Source organism: Pseudophryne corroboree, chromosome 4, assembly GCF_028390025.1.
Source record: "Pseudophryne corroboree isolate aPseCor3 chromosome 4, aPseCor3.hap2, whole genome shotgun sequence".
Lineage (NCBI taxonomy): Eukaryota > Metazoa > Chordata > Amphibia > Anura > Myobatrachidae > Pseudophryne > Pseudophryne corroboree.
Window position 1 is genome coordinate 43,310,315 of NC_086447.1, and position 19,568 is coordinate 43,329,882.

Sequence of the window (19,568 nt, forward strand, 5' to 3'; positions counted from 1 at the left end):
ATACTATACTATACTATACTATACTATACTATACTATACTATGGAATGCAATGTGTATAGTAGTAGTACTGTATATATGATAATAGCAGTGGATGTGTGGCTGCACAATATAATTGTTTTGCTGTTTTTTTTTAGTTCTTGCCAATGAAGATTACACCTGATGTATTATAGTGTCTTTTTGATTAAAATAAACTAATAGTAAATGCATTTTTCACAAAACAAACAATAACATATTTTCTTCTTCTTTGGACTCGGTTTGTTTTATGTACTGTACAGTATATGTAGTAATCTTACTGTAAACATGTCACATATAACTCCAATGCAAGTACTGTATCTTGAAATGCCTTATATAAAAGTGGTCTCTTTACTTGCACATAGTCATAGTTTTTTTAAGCATACAGTATGGTCCATTTATGCATCAGGTCCTATGGGCCTGATCCTGAGGTAGGAATATACAGTAGCAAAAAGGAATATGTACTGTAAATTTGAAGTTTGGTAAAACCATGCTGCACTGCAGGTGGGGCAGATGCAAAATGTTCAGAGAAAAAATTTAGATTTGCCAGGGGTGTGTCCAAACTGAAATCTAAATTGCTGTGTGCCTAGTATTAATGGAGGGGCCGGTATGAATGGTCGACCATGTTATGGTCAACAGTCATTAGGTCGACCACTATTGGTCGACATTGACATGGTCGACATGGACACATGGTCGACACATGAAAATGGTTGACACATGAAAGGTCGACACATGAAAAGGTCGACATGAGTTTTTTACTTTTTTTGGTGTCGCTTCACTCGCCATGCTTCGGGCAGGGTGCCTTCACTCCGCTACCGCTTCGCTCGGCACAGATTACCGTTCCAATCGTAGTCCACGTGGATCGTAAAGTATGGAAAAGTTTCCCAAAAGAAAAAAAAGTTAAAAAACTCATGTCGACCTTTTCATGTGTCGACCTTTCATGTGTCGACCATTTTCATGTGTCGACCATGTGTCCATGTCGACCATGTCAATGTCGACCAATAGTGGTCGACCTAATGACTGTCGACCATAACATGGTCGACCATCTGAACGGATACCATTAATGGACTACATGCAAAAGCAGCCAGTATTTACCCTGCATGCAAAAATATCATATCTGTTTTTTGCACCCAATGCATAGCAACATCATTTGTCCACTTGCCCACATACAAAGTTCCTTGCTCTTTTTGGCTTTACTCCCACCTAGAATCAGTGGTGCAAGTAGAAAAAATGTCTTACGGGTACTGTGTGCGCGCGCCGAAGGCGCGCGCGCAAAAAAATGGGTGTGGCCAAATGCCACATGGGGCGTGGCCAATGAAAATGGGGGCGTGATACACATATGGGGGAGGGGCAGATACACGTATGACCCCAATAGTGTCAGATACACGTTGCACCACAGTGCTAGATATACATTGCCCCACAGTGCCAGATACATATAACCCCACAGTGCCAGATACACATTGCCCCACAGTGCCAGATACACAAATGTCCCCAGAGTGCCAGATACACAAATGTCCCCAGAGTGTCAGATACACATTGCCTCACAGTGCCAGATACACATTGCCCCACAGTGCCAGATGCACATTGCCCCACAGTGCCAGATACACAAATGTCCCCAGAGTGCCAGATACACATTGCCCCACAGTGCCAGATACACATTGCCCCACAGTGCCAGATACACAAATGTCCCCAGAGTGCCAGATACACATTGCCCCACAGTGCCAGATACACATTGCCCCACAGTGCCAGATGCACATTGCCCCACAGTGCCAGATGCACATTGCCCCACAGTGCCAGATACACATTGCCCCACAGTGCCAGATACAGAAATGCCCCCAGAGTGCCATACATTGCCTCACAGTGTCAGATACACATTGCCCCACAGTGCTAGATACACAAATGCCCCCACTGTGTCAGATATACATTGCCCCCCGTGCCAGATACAGAAATGCCCCTACAGTGCCAGATATGCCCCCAGTGCCAGATATCCTCCAGTGCCAGGTATACATGCCCCCCTGTGCCAGATATCCCCCAGTGCCAGGTATATATGCCCCCCTGTGCTAGATATGCCCCCAGTGCCAGATATCCCCCAGTGCCAGGTATACATGCCCCCCCAGTGCCAGATATCCCCCAGTGCCAGGTATACATGCCCCCCCAGTGCCAGATATCCCCCAGTGCCAGGTATACATGCCCCCCCAGTGCCAGATATCCCCCAGTGCCAGGTATAACATGCCCCCCCAGTGCCAGATATCCCCCAGTGCCAGGTATAACATGCCCCCCCAGTGCCAGATATCCCCCAGTGCCAGGTATACATGCCCCCCTGTGCCAGATATCCCCCAGTGCCAGGTATATATGCCTCCCTGTGCCAGATATGCCCCCAGTGCCAGGTATACATGCCCCCCTGTGCCAGATATCCCCCAGTGCCAGGTATATATGCCCCCCTGTGCCAGATATGCCCCCAGTGCCAGGTATATATGCCCCCCTGTGCCAGATATGCCCCCAGTGCCAGGTATACATGCCCCCCTGTGCCAGATATCCCCCAGTGCCAGGTATATATGCCCCCCTGTGCCAGATATGCCCCCAGTGCCAGGTATATATGCCCCCCTGTGCCAGATATGCCCCCAGTGCCAGGTATACATGCCCCCCCCCAGTGCCAGGTATAACATGCCCCCCTCCCCTACTCACCGCTGCCGTCGCTGTCCTCCTGTCTGTCATGTGAGGGAAGGAGAGTGCAGCCTGCGCCTCTCGTTCCCCTCAGTCTTCGGCGGGTGTCTCAGTTTAATTCAGCGCCGATCCGTGAGCCAATCAGAGCTCGCGGGTGCGAGCTCTGATTGGCTCACGGATCGGCGCTGAAGTAAACTGAAACACCCACCGGAGACTGAGGGGAACGAGAGGCGCAGGCTGCACTCTCCTGCCCTCACATCAGAGGCGTGTGCGGCGGTGCGGCGTGGGGGAGGGAGGGAAGGAAGAGGAGCGGCGGCCCGTCGGTGTGGGTACGGCGTACCCACGGCTAAATTCTTACGGGTACGCCGTACCCACCCGTACCCGCCCACTTGCACCACTGCCTAGAATCAAGCCCTATGTGTCTGGCTTTGTCTTACAGGTTAAAATATTTGAACTTTTGAGAAAATCATTACATTTTGACAATGTTTCCTAAATGTATATTTAACTTCCCTGTTATTCAGACTGTAGATCAGAGGATTCAGCATCGGAGATAAAATAACATAAAATATGGAGCTATACTTCTCCTGATTTGTGGAGTACTGAGATGATGGCCCAAAGTACATAAGCATCACTGTCCCAAAATAGAGAGCCACCACAGCTAAATGGGACGTGCAGGTGGAGAACGCCTTAGACCTTCCTGCATTGTGGATCTTTAAAACTGAGGATATAATACAACCATATGACACCAGAATAATCACAAGGGGGAGGAGAAGTGAAAGAAAGCTGATGGAAAATATCACAAGCTCATTGGATGAAATATCGGTACATGCTAACTTTAGTATAGCCAGCATCTCACACATGAAGTGGTTGACCCGGTTGCCACAAATAGTAATCTGCATGAAAAATGATGGAAAAGCACACATCATAAAGCTAACAATAAATATCAGTGCGGTCAGCTTATAACAAACACTCCAACGCATTTGAACAGAGTAATAGAGCGGATGGCATATAGCAACATATCGGTCATAAGCCATGAGGGCAAGGAGAAGACACTCAGATCCCTCCACAAGGAGAATGACGTAGATCTGAATGACGCAACCAGCAGATGAGATTGTCCTATGGGAAGAAAAGAGGTCTGCTAACAACTTGGGTGTGGCAGTTGTTGAGTAGCACAAGTCCAGAATGGACAACATGCTGAGAAAGAAATACATCGGTGTATGTAACTTTGGATTATTGAAGATCATGAACAATATAAGAACATTTCCAGCAACAGTTACTATGTAGATGATAAAAAATAACACAAATAGCACAGCGTTTACCACTGGATCATTGGAAAATCCCAGTAGAATAACTTCATAGAAAATTGTCTCGTTCTTGGTCGCCATCCTTCAATGTGTTACAAGTGACCCAGTATAAGTAATGCAACAAATGGTTTTGATGACTCTTTTTTTCTGGAGAAGCAAAAATTGCGTGCAAAATATAATCACCGGGAACACAATAATGTGTAAGAAAAGAAAACTCTGATACTAAGAGACCCAAAGGCAGCTTTCAGTCAAATCACAATGTAAGTTCTTTAAGACTTTATTTAAGTCATTGTCTCCCTGAAGACTTCTGCTGAAAATGGATCTTGAAGTCCAGTTTTTTAATCTAAAGCCTACACCTCCTCTCAACCGCTGTCATTTTAGGTGATGGCAACTCCTCATCCCCATTACTGTTTGTGTTGATCATATAACTGTTGTCATGTAAAATAGAAAATAATAAGTAATTAATAATAATAATAATAATAATAATAATAATCATGATCAGAATAATAATATATCTCAGTAATGAAAACAAACTCCTCAAAAAATAAAATTTTACCATACAAAGAGTATATTTTAATGGTTAAATAGGCCCAATTAAGGTGAGGAGAAGAAGGAGCAGCTGTTAAAGGAGGGTGCCATCTTCCTAGCTCAGTGCTGGAATAAATATAAAAATGGGTTGACAAAAGTGCTGAAACTCGAATAAATTTTTTTGATATGGCTTAATAGAAGGACTGTAGTTTTGATAAACACCTTCTATGATATCGGACATGCTTTCCATTGGCGACCGGCCTCCACAGCTGCCCTATGGCCTTTCCTTACCTCTGCTTGAGATTATCAGGACCGGGCCTACCCTTCCTCCTGAGAACATTGGGACCACCCCTAAGCTTACCCTTCCAGATGAGCAGGAAGCTGAGGGAGGGGCACACCAGGATTGTCCTCTGAGCAAGGTGGTGATAGTGCCAGGACCAGCCTCAGAGACATTTCTATCAGATATTAGTGGGCTCCCCACAATCTCACACTTACTCGTATGCTCCCATGTTATCAGGACGTTTTTATGTCATTTTAATAACATACTTTGTGTTATCACGGTTTTCCTCCTTCTGTCTATTACACATGAGTTTTTATTATTGTACTGTCTCTTCTGTGAGTACCTCGTCCTGCCCCTCTGTAACCTATGTAGTGCACCCTAGATGACTGCCTCGTCTGGTACTTTAAAGATCAGGATGAACAATCCATTGAGGTGTTGATGATGGGTATATCCAGCTGTCTCTCTGTTCATTTTATCCTTGCACTTCTTATATCCATATATTGCTTATTTTCACATTGTAACCAAAGTATTGACCCCAACATGGCTGCCTTGCCTGGTGCTCTGTGTAGAATGAACAATGCATGGCGCTAGTGACCTTGCAAGGATCTTGCCTAGTATTTCTCATCTCTTCCATTCTGTGTCACCAATTCCAAGCATTGCCCATTCTCCGCTTGCTGGGCGGAGTTTCATAAAATGACGTGGTTGCGTCATTACATCACCCAGAGCCAGAGCATTAAACACCCCTGGCAACAAGCATTAAACACCCCTGGCAAAGAGCATGACACCCAGAGACAGATCATGAAACACCTGGCAATAAGCATTAAACAACCCTGGCAATGAGCATTAAATATCCCTGGCAATGAGCATGTCACCCATGACACCCAGAGCATGAAACCACTGGCAAAGAGCAGGTAATTTAAAAGTAATTAAAAGCCTTACTATAGGGCATAATGTATCACAGGCATTGCGGTGTGCGGCAAAATATGGTGTATAATATTGTGCTAGGGGCATTACTGTGTGGGGCTTAATATGGTGGAATTTTTTTTCTTTCCTGTGGTAGCCATGGTCTGTTGGTGCAGGATCAAAAACTGGGGTGTAAGGTAGTCTTTATCTGCAAGGCCACACCCATTTTAGCAAGGCCACACGTCCTTGCCGGGAGCATGGAGTGCGCAAAATGGTTATTTTTAAATTTGGGGGGGGAGGGGGGAGCGCACGAGGCACTTTTTTTTTTTACTGTTAGCGCTGGTAGCAAAATTGTTTAGAAACAACCCTGTTTGTTGGTAGGATGAATAATCTTGCAACTGATGACCAAAAATGGCTGCCACTCCCTTTGTATTATCTCCGTGGTGTCCTGCCTTTCCTGCAAGACCAAACCTCCTTAGTTTGTTCATAATTTCTGTACTGTAAGCCTCAGTGTCATGTTCTTATTACCTGTGAAGCGCCTTGAGTCTCATTGTAGAAAGAATGCTGTAGAAATAATATTAATATTAATAGTATTGCGATTATTAAAAAGGAAAACATAACGCACAATTGAGGATTACATATAAGCAATAATACAGGTTGAGTATCCCTTATCCAAAATGCTTGGGACCAGAGGTATTTTGGATATGGGATTTTTCCGTATTTTGGAATAATTGCATACCATAATGAGACATCATGGTGATAGGACCCAAGTCTAAGCACAGAATGCATTTATGTTACATATACACCTTATACACACAGCTTAAAGGTCATTTTAGCCAATATTTTTTATAACTTTGTGCATTAAACAAAGTGTGTCTACATTCACACAATTCATTTATGTTTCATATACACCTTATGCACACAGCCTGAAGGTCATTTAATACAATATTTTTAATAACTTTGGAGGTCATTCCGAGTTGTTCGCTCGCAAGGCGATTTTAGCAGAGTTGCTCACGCTAAGCCGCCGCCTACTGGGAGTGAATCTTAGCATCTTAAAATTGCGAACGAAGTAATCGCAATATTGCGATTACACACCTCGTAGCAGTTTCTGAGTAGCTTCAGACTTACTCGGCATCTGCGATCAGTTCAGTGCTTGTCGTTCCTGGTTTGACGTCACAAACACACCCAGCGTTCGCCCAGACACTCCTCCGTTTCTCCGGCCACTCCTGCGTTTTTTCCGGAAACGGAAGCGTTTTTTCCCACACGCCCATAAAACGGCCTGTTTCCGCCCAGTAACACCCATTTCCTGTCAATCACATTACGATCGCCAGAACGATGAAAAAGCCGTGAGTAAAATTACTAAGTGCATAGCAAATTTACTTGGCGCAGTCGCAGTGCGGACATTGCGCATGCGCATTAAGCGGAAAATCGCTGCGATGCGAAGATTTTTACCGAGCGAACAACTCGGAATGAGGGCCTTTGTGTATTAAACAAAGTTTGTGTACATTGAGCCATCAAAAAACAAAAGTTTCACTATCCCACTCTCACTCAAAAAAGTCCGTATTTCGGAATATTCCATATTTCGGATATTTGGATATGGGATACTCAACCTGTAATGTTAGCTGTAAAATTGCTGGACATGATCAATCTATTAGATATGCAACTGCAATAGGCCGCTGTCAGGATGCAGAAGCTGGGATGTATATAGCAGCAGAAAAATCCGTCTGTGGCCAACCAGCCGCTAATAGAGCAATGTGTCTTGCTATGTAAGAAACATAATATACTGAGAGATGAGCCATCCAGATTCTGTCCAGTAATTAGCACAGGGAAGATTACCAGCTAGATGAGGTAGTACATCCGCACCCCTGGTTGTAGCTGACGGAAGCCGCTTACTGGGTGATGTTGAAGTCCATGACAAACTGGTCCTGTATAAAGGATGGCGTGTGGTCCTCTGATGAGGTCCAGATAAAAAGGTATATTGATATATTTCACTGGGGTAAGTACTCACAGCGTCCTCTGAAGCATATGGTGGAATCCTCAGATTAGTGTCACATATACCAAAGTGTAATCAAATGACAGGAAAAAGGTGTATCCATTAATAAAAGCAATTTATCAAGCTGTAGAAATAATATTTGTATAGAAATTATAGGAGGCAATCTTATCTAAGGATAATGAGTAATAATAAGTGTATATCAATAATCGCGGCTCCGGCTTGTAGCAGATTCTTGTCATGTGTAGCAAAGAGACCCCAGACGTTTGGCTGAAACCAACAGTACTGGCACCAGAGGAGGGTCCCGGCCAATGACATAAGCCCCATGATATTAACAACACACGGACGTTGCTGCATGTACTAATATTATCTGAAGCCGATCACGTGTGTAAACATTGACATGTGATCTTTATTGTGTCTTCATGGAGATTTACATTTCCACTGAGCCTTAATAGCTGCAAAGGAATTATTTAAATTGGTATTCATTTACCTTTATACCATTGAAATATTAACTTGATATTAAGTAAATATAACAATAACAGCAACGTAACATTAACAGCAATATAAAAAAAACCTGTACTAATAATAATATAATGAAAAAGTATCAAATAAAGAAATAATATTCACATGACATACGCACTATATATGGATCACCCATAGAAAACAATGGTGCATTAAAATAAAAGACATATTAGTGTAAATCACAATCAGTAATCTGATTAAATACACTGAGATGCGTTGGATTACATAATAATACCAACACCTAGCGATAAACAACATTTTATATAAAAACACATTTGCTGTAGATAATAAACAAACTAATTGAAGTATTTATGAGGAATGTTACACACAATGACAATAACAAATAAATACTGTAGTATCTAATTAATACTAACTTATGAAAATGAGGTGAAATTGAGGGCTGACGATATATATACAGTCAGGTCCATAAATATTGGGACATCAACACAATTCTCATATTTTGGGCTCTATACACCACCACAATGGATTTGAAATGAAACAAACAAGATGTGCTTTAACTGCAGACTTCCTGCTTTAATTTGAGGGTATTTACATCCAAATCAGGTGAACGGTGTAGGAATTACATATATACATATATATGTGCCTCCCACTTTTTAAGGGACCACGTTTTAAGGCCTCCCACTTTTTAAGGCAAATAAGTGGAATGTTATGCAATGGCCAAGTCAATCACCTGACCTGAATCCGATTGAGCATGCATTTCACTTGATGAAGACAAAACTGAAGGGAAAATGCCCCAAGAACAAGCAGGAACTGAAGACATTTGCAGTAGAGGCCTGGCAGAGCATCAGCAGGGATGAAACCCAGCGTCTGGTGATGTCTATGCGTTTCAGACTTCAGGCTGTAATTGACTGCAAAGGATTTGCAACAAAGTATCAAAAAGTGAAAGTTTGATTTAGGATAGTTTAGTTTGTCCCATTACTTTTGGTCCCTTAAAAAGTGGGAGACACATATAGAAACCAGTGTAATTCCTACACCATTCACCTGATTTGGATGTAACTACCCTCAAATTAAAGCGGAAAGTCTGCAGTTAAAGCACATCTTGTTTGTTTCATTTTAAATCCATTGTGGTGGTGTATAGAGCCCAAAATATGAGAATTGTGTCGATGTCCCAATATTTATGGACCTGACTGTATCGCCAGATGATAGAGCAGCAAACTCCCTTGTAGTCAACTGGACTAATTGAAGGGGAATCTATGTACCCAGCCCAGATGGCAACATGGGATATGGGACTGTAGTCAGAGTACTACAGTATATCATGAAATAACTTTATAAAAAAAATAGCATTGAGCTCAACAGATACATTCAATCCATCTGGGTGTAGAGAACTTTGTTGAAACATCCAAAATGCCTCCTACCGGCACAGGCTTCTAAGTCTGTTGCCTACTCTGGAGGCAACAGGAATAGATTCTAATACAATGATACTCTTACTACTCAGATCACTTTTATTGATTTAATGGAAGTGGTTAGAAAGGAAATGGTTGAGTGCTCAGATTAGGACATTGTGACAATGTTCCTTAAACCAAGCCCTCAAAATTCTAATAGTATGGTCCCTGTAGCACAAATTACAATTACACATTACTAAATTAATCACATACTTTGAATCACAGTTTAGAAAAGGAGTAAATCTCACAATCAGATATCAAAGCTGAAGTTGTATTTTCATCACGTGAGAGCACATAGTACATCTTGTCTTCTCACATTTGTGGAATCTGAATGGTCTTGATGGAAGCCAACTACTAATGGTGGTTATAAAACAAGTGGAATTCAAAGGTCTGATGTAACTAGGTGGCTATTTCAGTATTGCCTATATCAGTCTGACCAAAAAAAAGTTACCTTTGGTCTGAATTATGGTAGGTCTTGCTAACTCCATCACCTCCATAGGGCCCCATTGTATAATACTGTAGATTCTTGGTAGCTTTTTGATGGAATGAATTTAACATAATTATCAAGACCTTGAGTTACAAATACTTCAATCTGAGAGCAATTTCTATGTAGGTGTGTCATTTGGCCTTTCAGGATGTTTAAATATAGTGATAGAAGTGTGATGGGTAGAGCCTATGGTCTCAAGGTTCACCTCCAGGCAATGCAATTCCTATCATAAGGGAATGTGAAGGACAATTGAAGGGTTTTTGTTAAAATAAGAATGAAAAGTGTGTGCCATGGAAAGATCCCCTCTCAAATAATAAAAAGATTATCAATATAATGACTTTTGAAGAACAAGGATGCGCCCTCACACATGGAGATTCTTGGAATTCCTTATAGGTTGACATAACTAGGTGTGAACCGAATTCCCATGCCCGTTCTTATCATCTGAAGGTAAAACATCTCAGCGAAAGAAAATAATTTTGAGCCAAGATAAAGGAAATGCAGTCTACAAGAAATACAGTATATTGTGCAGAATCATGAGGTCACCCTCTCCACAAAGACAGGTGGATATAGAGTGGACTCCAATATCAGCAGAATGTTGGAGAATACTGACTCAACATTCAGTGTAAGGAAAATATAGGTGACCTTCCATTCAATTGATTGAACTTGGTTGTAAACATGAGTAGTGTCTCTGAGAAAATTCAATGAAGCAACATTGGGTAGAAAGTAAAAATCAACATCAAAATAAAGATTAGAAGTATGAGAACTAATTCCAGAAATAATGGGGTATAAGGAGGTGAAGTTAGTTCTTTGTGGACTTTGGGGAGGTGATAATGGGAATTCTGGGAAAAGCATGAAATAGAAATCACCATTCCCCCCCGTAACCCTGGGACCATGGCTTTGTCTAGAACGACTATTGGGGTATTTCAGAGTTGATCGCAATAGAAAATTTGTTAGCAGTCGGTCAAAACCATGTGCACTGCGGCGGGCAGATGTAACATGTGCAGAGAGAGTTAGATTTGGGTGGTTTCATTTGTTTCTTTGCAGGGTAAATACTGGCTGCTTTATTTTTACACTGCAATTTGGATTTCAGTTTGAACACACCCCACCCAAATCTAACTCTCTCTGCACATGTTATATCTGCCCCATCTGCAGTGCACATGGTTTTGCCCAACTGCTAACAAATTTTCTGCTACGATCAACTCTGAATTAGGCCCAATGTTTCTTCAATATTCAGATATATATTACTCTATTCAAACAACAGGCTCTTGACAGTTTGTGAATATTTATTAGATTAATTATGTTCATCAATTTTATGGTTATCAATTTCAATATTTCAATATAATTAATTATTGTGTATTCATTTTTTTATTTTTAGTGTTTATTAAATCTACGTTCCTTCTATCTAGCTGTATGTTATCAAGCATTTTTATTTCATTTTCAGCCCTGCTTTTCACATATTTTCTGCAGATACTATTCCATACTAATAGATCCAGTACTAACAGAATTACCTTCCAGTTTAAAGGTCTAAAAACTAGAGATGAGCGGGTTCGGTTTCTCTGAATCCGAACCCGCCAGAACTTCATGTTTTTTTTCACGGGTCCGAGCGACTCGGATCTTCCCGCCTTGCTCGGTTAACCCGAGCGCGCCCGAACGTCATCATGACGCTGTCGGATTCTCGCGAGGCTCGGATTCTATCGCGAGACTCGGATTCTATATAAGGAGCCGCGCGTCGCCGCCATTTTCACACGTGCATTGAGATTGATAGGGAGAGGACGTGGCTGGCGTCCTCTCCATTTAGATTATAAGAGACTGAGAGAGATTTACTGGAGCTGACTAGGAGGAGTACTGTTACTGTAGAAGTGTAGAGACTGAGTGGAGAGAGTTTACTAGTGAGGACAGTGCAGTTTACTTTATAATCCGTTCTCTGCCTGAAAAAAGCGATACACAGCACACAGTGACTCAGTCACATACCATATCTGTGTGCACTGCTCAGGCTCAGGCCAGTGTGCTGCATCATCTATTTTCTATCTATATATAATATTATATATATCTGTCTGACTGCTCAGCTCACACAGCTTATAATTGTGGGGGAGACTGGGGAGCACTACTGCAGTGCCAGTTATAGGTTATAGCAGGAGCCAGGAGTACATAATATATTATATAGTGAGTGACCACCAGACACACAGTGCAGTTTATTTAATATATCCGTTCTCTGCCTGAAAAAAGCGATACACACAGTGACTCAGTCAGTCACATACCATATCTGTGTGCACTGCTCAGGCTCAGGCCAGTGTGCTGCATCATCTATTATCTATATATAATATTATATATATCTGTCTGACTGCTCAGCTCACACAGCTTATAATTGTGGGGGAGACTGGGGAGCACTACTGCAGTGCCAGTTATAGGTTATAGCAGGAGCCAGGAGTACATAATATATTATATAGTGAGTGACCACCAGACACACAGTGCAGTTTATTTAATATATCCGTTCTCTGCCTGAAAAAAGCGATACACACAGTGACTCAGTCAGTCACATACCATATCTGTGTGCACTGCTCAGGCTCAGGCCAGTGTGCTGCATCATCTATTATCTATATATAATATTATATATATCTGTCTGACTGCTCAGCTCACACAGCTTATAATTGTGGGGGAGACTGGGGAGCACTACTGCAGTGCCAGTTATAGGTTATAGCAGGAGCCAGGAGTACATAATATATTATATAGTGAGTGACCACCAGACACACAGTGCAGTTTATTTAATATATCCGTTCTCTGCCTGAAAAAAGCGATACACACAGTGACTCAGTCAGTCACATACCATATCTGTGTGCACTGCTCAGGCTCAGGCCAGTGTGCTGCATCATCTATTATCTATATATAATATTATATATATCTGTCTGACTGCTCAGCTCACACAGCTTATAATTGTGGGGGAGACTGGGGAGCACTACTGCAGTGCCAGTTATAGGTTATAGCAGGAGCCAGGAGTACATAATATATTATATAGTGAGTGACCACCAGACACACAGTGCAGTTTATTTAATATATCCGTTCTCTGCCTGAAAAAAGCGATACACACAGTGACTCAGTCAGTCACATACCATATCTGTGTGCACTGCTCAGGCTCAGGCCAGTGTGCTGCATCATCTATTATCTATATATAATATTATATATATCTGTCTGACTGCTCAGCTCACACAGCTTATAATTGTGGGGGAGACTGGGGAGCACTACTGCAGTGCCAGTTATAGGTTATAGCAGGAGCCAGGAGTACATAATATATTATATAGTGAGTGACCACCAGACACACAGTGCAGTTTATTTAATATATCCGTTCTCTGCCTGAAAAAAGCGATACACACAGTGACTCAGTCAGTCACATACCATATCTGTGTGCACTGCTCAGGCTCAGGCCAGTGTGCTGCATCATCTATTATCTATATATAATATTATATATATCTGTCTGACTGCTCAGCTCACACAGCTTATAATTGTGGGGGAGACTGGGGAGCACTACTGCAGTGCCAGTTATAGGTTATAGCAGGAGCCAGGAGTACATATTATATTAAAATTAAACAGTGCACACTTTTGCTGCAGGAGTGCCACTGCCAGTGTGACTGACCAGTGACCTGACCACACTGACCACCAGTATAGTTAGTAGTATACTTATATTGTGATTGCCTGAAAAAGTTAAACACTCGTCGTGTGACTTCACTTGTGTGTTTTTTTTTTTTTTATTCTATAAAAATAAAACTCATTCTGCTGACAGACAGTGTCCAGCAGGTCCGTCATTATATAATATATAATATATACCTGTCCGGCTGCAGTAGTGATATATATATATTTTTTATATCATTTATCATCCAGTCGCAGCAGACACAGTACGGTAGTTCACGGCTGTGGCTACCTCTGTGTCTCTGCACTCGGCAGGCAGTCCGTCCATAATTGTAATACCACCTAACCGTGGATTTTTTTCATTCTTCTTTATACATACATAGTTACATAGACATCTTCTCTTTATCAACCAGTCTATATTAGCTGCAGACACAGTACAGTACGGTAGTTCACGGCTGTGGCTACCTCTGTGTCTGCACTCGGCAGGCAGTCCGTCCATAATTGTATACCACCTAACCGTGGTTTTTTTTCATTCTTCTTTATACATACATAGTTATATAGACATCTTCTCTTTATCAACCAGTCTATATTAGCTGCAGACACAGTACAGTACGGTAGTTCACGGCTGTGGCTACCTCTGTGTCTGCACTCGGCAGGCAGTCCGTCCATAATTGTATACCACCTAACCGTGGATTTTTTTCAGTCTTCTTTATACATACATAGTTACATAGACATCTTCTCTTTATCAACCAGTCTATATTAGCTGCAGACACAGTACAGTACGGTAGTTCACGGCTGTGGCTACCTCTGTGTCTGCAGTCGGCAGGCAGTCCATAATTGTATACTAGTATCCATCTCCATTGTTTACCTGAGGTGCCTTTTAGTTGTGCCTATTAAAATATGGAGAACAAAAATGTTGAGGTTCCAAAATTAGGGAAAGATCAAGATCCACTTCCACCTCGTGCTGAAGCTGCTGCCACTAGTCATGGCCGAGACGATGAAATGCCAGCAACGTCGTCTGCCAAGGCCGATGCCCAATGTCATAGTACAGAGCATGTCAAATCCAAAACACCAAATATCAGAAAAAAAAGGACTCCAAAACCTAAAATAAAATTGTCGGAGGAGAAGCGTAAACTTGCCAATATGCCATTTACCACACGGAGTGGCAAGGAACGGCTGAGGCCCTGGCCTATGTTCATGGCTAGTGGTTCAGCTTCACATGAGGATGGAAGCACTCAGCCTCTCGCTAGAAAAATGAAAAGACTCAAGCTGGCAAAAGCAGCACAGCAAAGAACTGTGCATTCTTCGAAATCCCAAATCCACAAGGAGAGTCCAATTGTGTCGGTTGCGATGCCTGACCTTCCCAACACTGGACGTGAAGAGCATGCGCCTTCCACCATTTGCACGCCCCCTGCAAGTGCTGGAAGGAGCACCCGCAGTCCAGTTCCTGATAGTCAGATTGAAGATGTCAGTGTTGAAGTACACCAGGATGAGGAGGATATGGGTGTTGCTGGCGCTGGGGAGGAAATTGACCAGGAGGATTCTGATGGTGAGGTGGTTTGTTTAAGTCAGGCACCCGGGGAGACACCTGTTGTCCGTGGGAGGAATATGGCCGTTGACATGCCAGGTGAAAATACCAAAAAAATCAGCTCTTCGGTGTGGAGGTATTTCACCAGAAATGCGGACAACAGGTGTCAAGCCGTGTGTTCCCTTTGTCAAGCTGTAATAAGTAGGGGTAAGGACGTTAACCACCTCGGAACATCCTCCCTTATACGTCACCTGCAGCGCATTCATAATAAGTCAGTGACAAGTTCAAAAACTTTGGGTGACAGCGGAAGCAGTCCACTGACCAGTAAATCCCTTCCTCTTGTAACCAAGCTCACGCAAACCACCCCACCAACTCCCTCAGTGTCAATTTCCTCCTTCCCCAGGAATGCCAATAGTCCTGCAGGCCAAGTCACTGGCAATTCTGACGAGTCCTCTCCTGCCTGGGATTCCTCCGATGCATCCTTGCGTGTAACGCCTACTGCTGCTGGCGCTGCTGTTGTTGCCGCTGGGAGTCGATGGTCATCCCAGAGGGGAAGTCGTAAGCCCACTTGTACTACTTCCAGTAAGCAATTGACTGTTCAACAGTCCTTTGCGAGGAAGATGAAATATCACAGCAGTCATCCTACTGCAAAGCGGATAACTGAGGCCTTGGCATCCTGGGTGGTGAGAAACGTGGTTCCGGTATCCATCATTACTGCAGAGCCAACTAGAGACTTGTTGGAGGTACTGTGTCCCCGGTACCAAATACCATCTAGGTTCCATTTCTCTAGGCAGGCGATACCGAAAATGTACACAGACCTCAGAAAAAGAGTCACCAGTGTCCTAAAAAATGCAGCTGTACCCAATGTCCACTTAACCACGGACATGTGGACAAGTGGAGCAGGGCAGGGTCAGGACTATATGACTGTGACAGCCCACTGGGTAGATGTATGGACTCCCGCCGCAAGAACAGCAGCGGCGGCACCAGTAGCAGCATCTCGCAAACGCCAACTCTTTCCTAGGCAGGCTACGCTTTGTATCACCGGTTTCCAGAATATGCACACAGCTGAAAACCTCTTACGGCAACTGAGGAAGATCATCGCGGAATGGCTTACCCCAATTGGACTCTCCTGTGGATTTGTGGCATCGGACAACGCCAGCAATATTGTGTGTGCATTAAATATGGGCAAATTCCAGCACGTCCCATGTTTTGCACATACCTTGAATTTGGTGGTGCAGAATTTTTTAAAAAACGACAGGGGCGTGCAAGAGATGCTGTCGGTGGCCAGAAAAATTGCGGGACACTTTCGGCGTACAGGCACCACGTACAGAAGACTGGAGCACCACCAAAAACTACTGAACCTGCCCTGCCATCATCTGAAGCAAGAAGTGGTAACGAGGTGGAATTCAACCCTCTATATGCTTCAGAGGTTGGAGGAGCAGCAAAAGGCCATTCAAGCCTATACAATTGAGCACGATATAGGAGGTGGAATGCACCTGTCTCAAGTGCAGTGGAGAATGATTTCAACGTTGTGCAAGGTTCTGATGCCCTTTGAACTTGCCACACGTGAAGTCAGTTCAGACACTGCCAGCCTGAGTCAGGTCATTCCCCTCATCAGGCTTTTGCAGAAGAAGCTGGAGGCATTGAAGAAGGAGCTAAAAGGGAGCGATTCCGCTAGGCATGTGGGACTTGTGGATGCAGCCCTTAATTCGCTTAACAAGGATTCACGGGTGGTCAATCTGTTGAAATCAGAGCACTACATTTTGGCCACCGTGCTCGATCCTAGATTTAAAGCCTACCTTGGATCTCTCTTTCCGGCAGACACAAGTCTGCTGGGGTGCAAAGACCTGCTGGTGACAAAATTGTCAAGTCAAGCGGAACGCGACCTGTCAACATCTCCTCCTTCACATTCTCCCGCAACTGGGGGTGCGAGGAAAAGGCTCAGAATTCCGAGCCCACCCGCTGGCGGTGATGCAGGGCAGTCTGGAGCGACTGCTGATGCTGACATCTGGTCCGGACTGAAGGACCTGACAACGATTACGGACATGTCGTCTACTGTCACTGCATATGATTCTCTCAACATTGATAGAATGGTGGAGGATTATATGAGTGACCGCATCCAAGTAGGCACGTCACACAGTCCGTACTTATACTGGCAGGAAAAAGAAGCAATTTGGAGGCCCTTGCACAAACTGGCTTTATTCTACCTAAGTTGCCCTCCCACAAGTGTGTACTCCGAAAGAGTGTTTAGTGCCGCCGCTCACCTTGTCAGCAATCGGCGTACGAGGTTACATCCAGAAAATGTGGAGAAGATGATGTTCATTAAAATGAATTATAATCAATTCCTCCGCGGAGACATTGACCAGCAGCAATTGCCTCCACAAAGTACACAGGGAGCTGAGATGGTGGATTCCAGTGGGGACGAATTGATAATCTGTGAGGAGGGGGATGTACACGGTGATATATCGGAGGGTGAAGATGAGGTGGACATCTTGCCTCTGTAGAGCCAGTTTGTGCAAGGAGAGATTAATTGCTTCTTTTTTGGGGGGGGTCCAAACCAACCCGTCATATCAGTCACAGTCGTGTGGCAGACCCTGTCACTGAAATGATGGGTTGGTTAAAGTGTGCATGTCCTGTTTTGTTTATACAACATAAGGGTGGGTGGGAGGGCCCAAGGACAATTCCATCTTGCACCTCTTTTTTCTTTTCTTTTTCTTTGCATCATGTGCTGATTGGGGAGGGTTTTTTGGAAGGGACATCCTGCGTGACACTGCAGTGCCACTCCTAGATGGGCCCGGTGTTTGTGTCGGCCACTAGGGTCGCTAATCTTACTCACACAGTCAGCTACCTCATTGCGCCTCTTTTTTTCTTTGCGTCATGTGCTGTTTGGGGAGGGTTTTTTGGAAGGGACATCCTGCGTGACACTGCAGTGCCACTCCTAGATGGGCCCGGTGTTTGTGTCGGCCACTAGGGTCGCTAATCTTACTCACACAGCTACCTCATTGCGCCTCTTTTTTTCTTTGCGTCATGTGCTGTTTGGGGAGGGTTTTTTGGAAGGGCCATCCTGCGTGACACTGCAGTGCCACTCCTAGATGGGCCCGGTGTTTGTGTCGGCCACTAGGGTCGCTAATCTTACTCACACAGCTACCTCATTGCGCCTCTTTTTTTCTTTGCGTCATGTGCTGTTTGGGGAGGGTTTTTTGGAAGGGACATCCTGCGTGACACTGCAGTGCCACTCCTAGATGGGCCCGGTGTTTGTGTCGGCCACTAGGGTCGCTTATCTTACTCACACAGCGACCTCGGTGCAAATTTTAGGACTAAAAATAATATTGTGAGGTGTGAGGTATTCAGAATAGACTGAAAATGAGTGTAAATTATGGTTTTTGAGGTTAATAATACTTTGGGATCAAAATGACCCCCAAATTCTATGATTTAAGCTGTTTTTTAGTGTTTTTTGAAAAAAACACCCGAATCCAAAACACACCCGAATCCGACAAAAAAAATTCGGTGAGGTTTTGCCAAAACGCGTTCGAACCCAAAACACGGCCGCGGAACCGAACCCAAAACCAAAACACAAAACCCGAAAAATTTCAGGCGCTCATCTCTACTAAAAACATATGGGGAGAAATTAAAAAACTTGCAAACATTTTCTGAAATCAAAACTTTTCGATAAATTTGCAAGACATGGACAATTTATATATATTTACACACACACACACACACACACACACACACACACACACACACACACACACACACACACACACACACACACACACACACTATATCTATCTATCTATCTATCTATCTATCTACAGTATATATCTATAACTTTAGATAAAACTTTACGAGATGGCAGTCCATAGCAAAAGTAAGGAGGGATCTTTCCAACATTCATGAATCTTAATACAGTTCTTTATTCATCACCACCCAGTGTAATGGACTTCTTATATTGTTAATCCGATATTTGTACCATCACAATCTCAGATATGCAGGTTTCTCTCTTGTGAGCGGCAGCACTTCAAATACTGTGTTCATAAAAGATATTTTCCTATCCTTAATCTCCCTTATTTTGTGAGTCTCCCTTTTTTAAAATTAAATTTCTTATGAAAAAAAAAAAGATAAGAAAGACAGAAGTTGAAGATGGACTTGAGCAGCATATGAGTAACCTTTACACACATCCAGCATAGTGCACATATACATTGCTGGCATTTCCATAGGCATGGCTATGAAGTATTGCCCAGTGCTGAAACATGCACTCTATCTGCATACATTCATTCATTCACCTCTGCATTATCCCCTATACCGAGACCTCTTTCAGACTT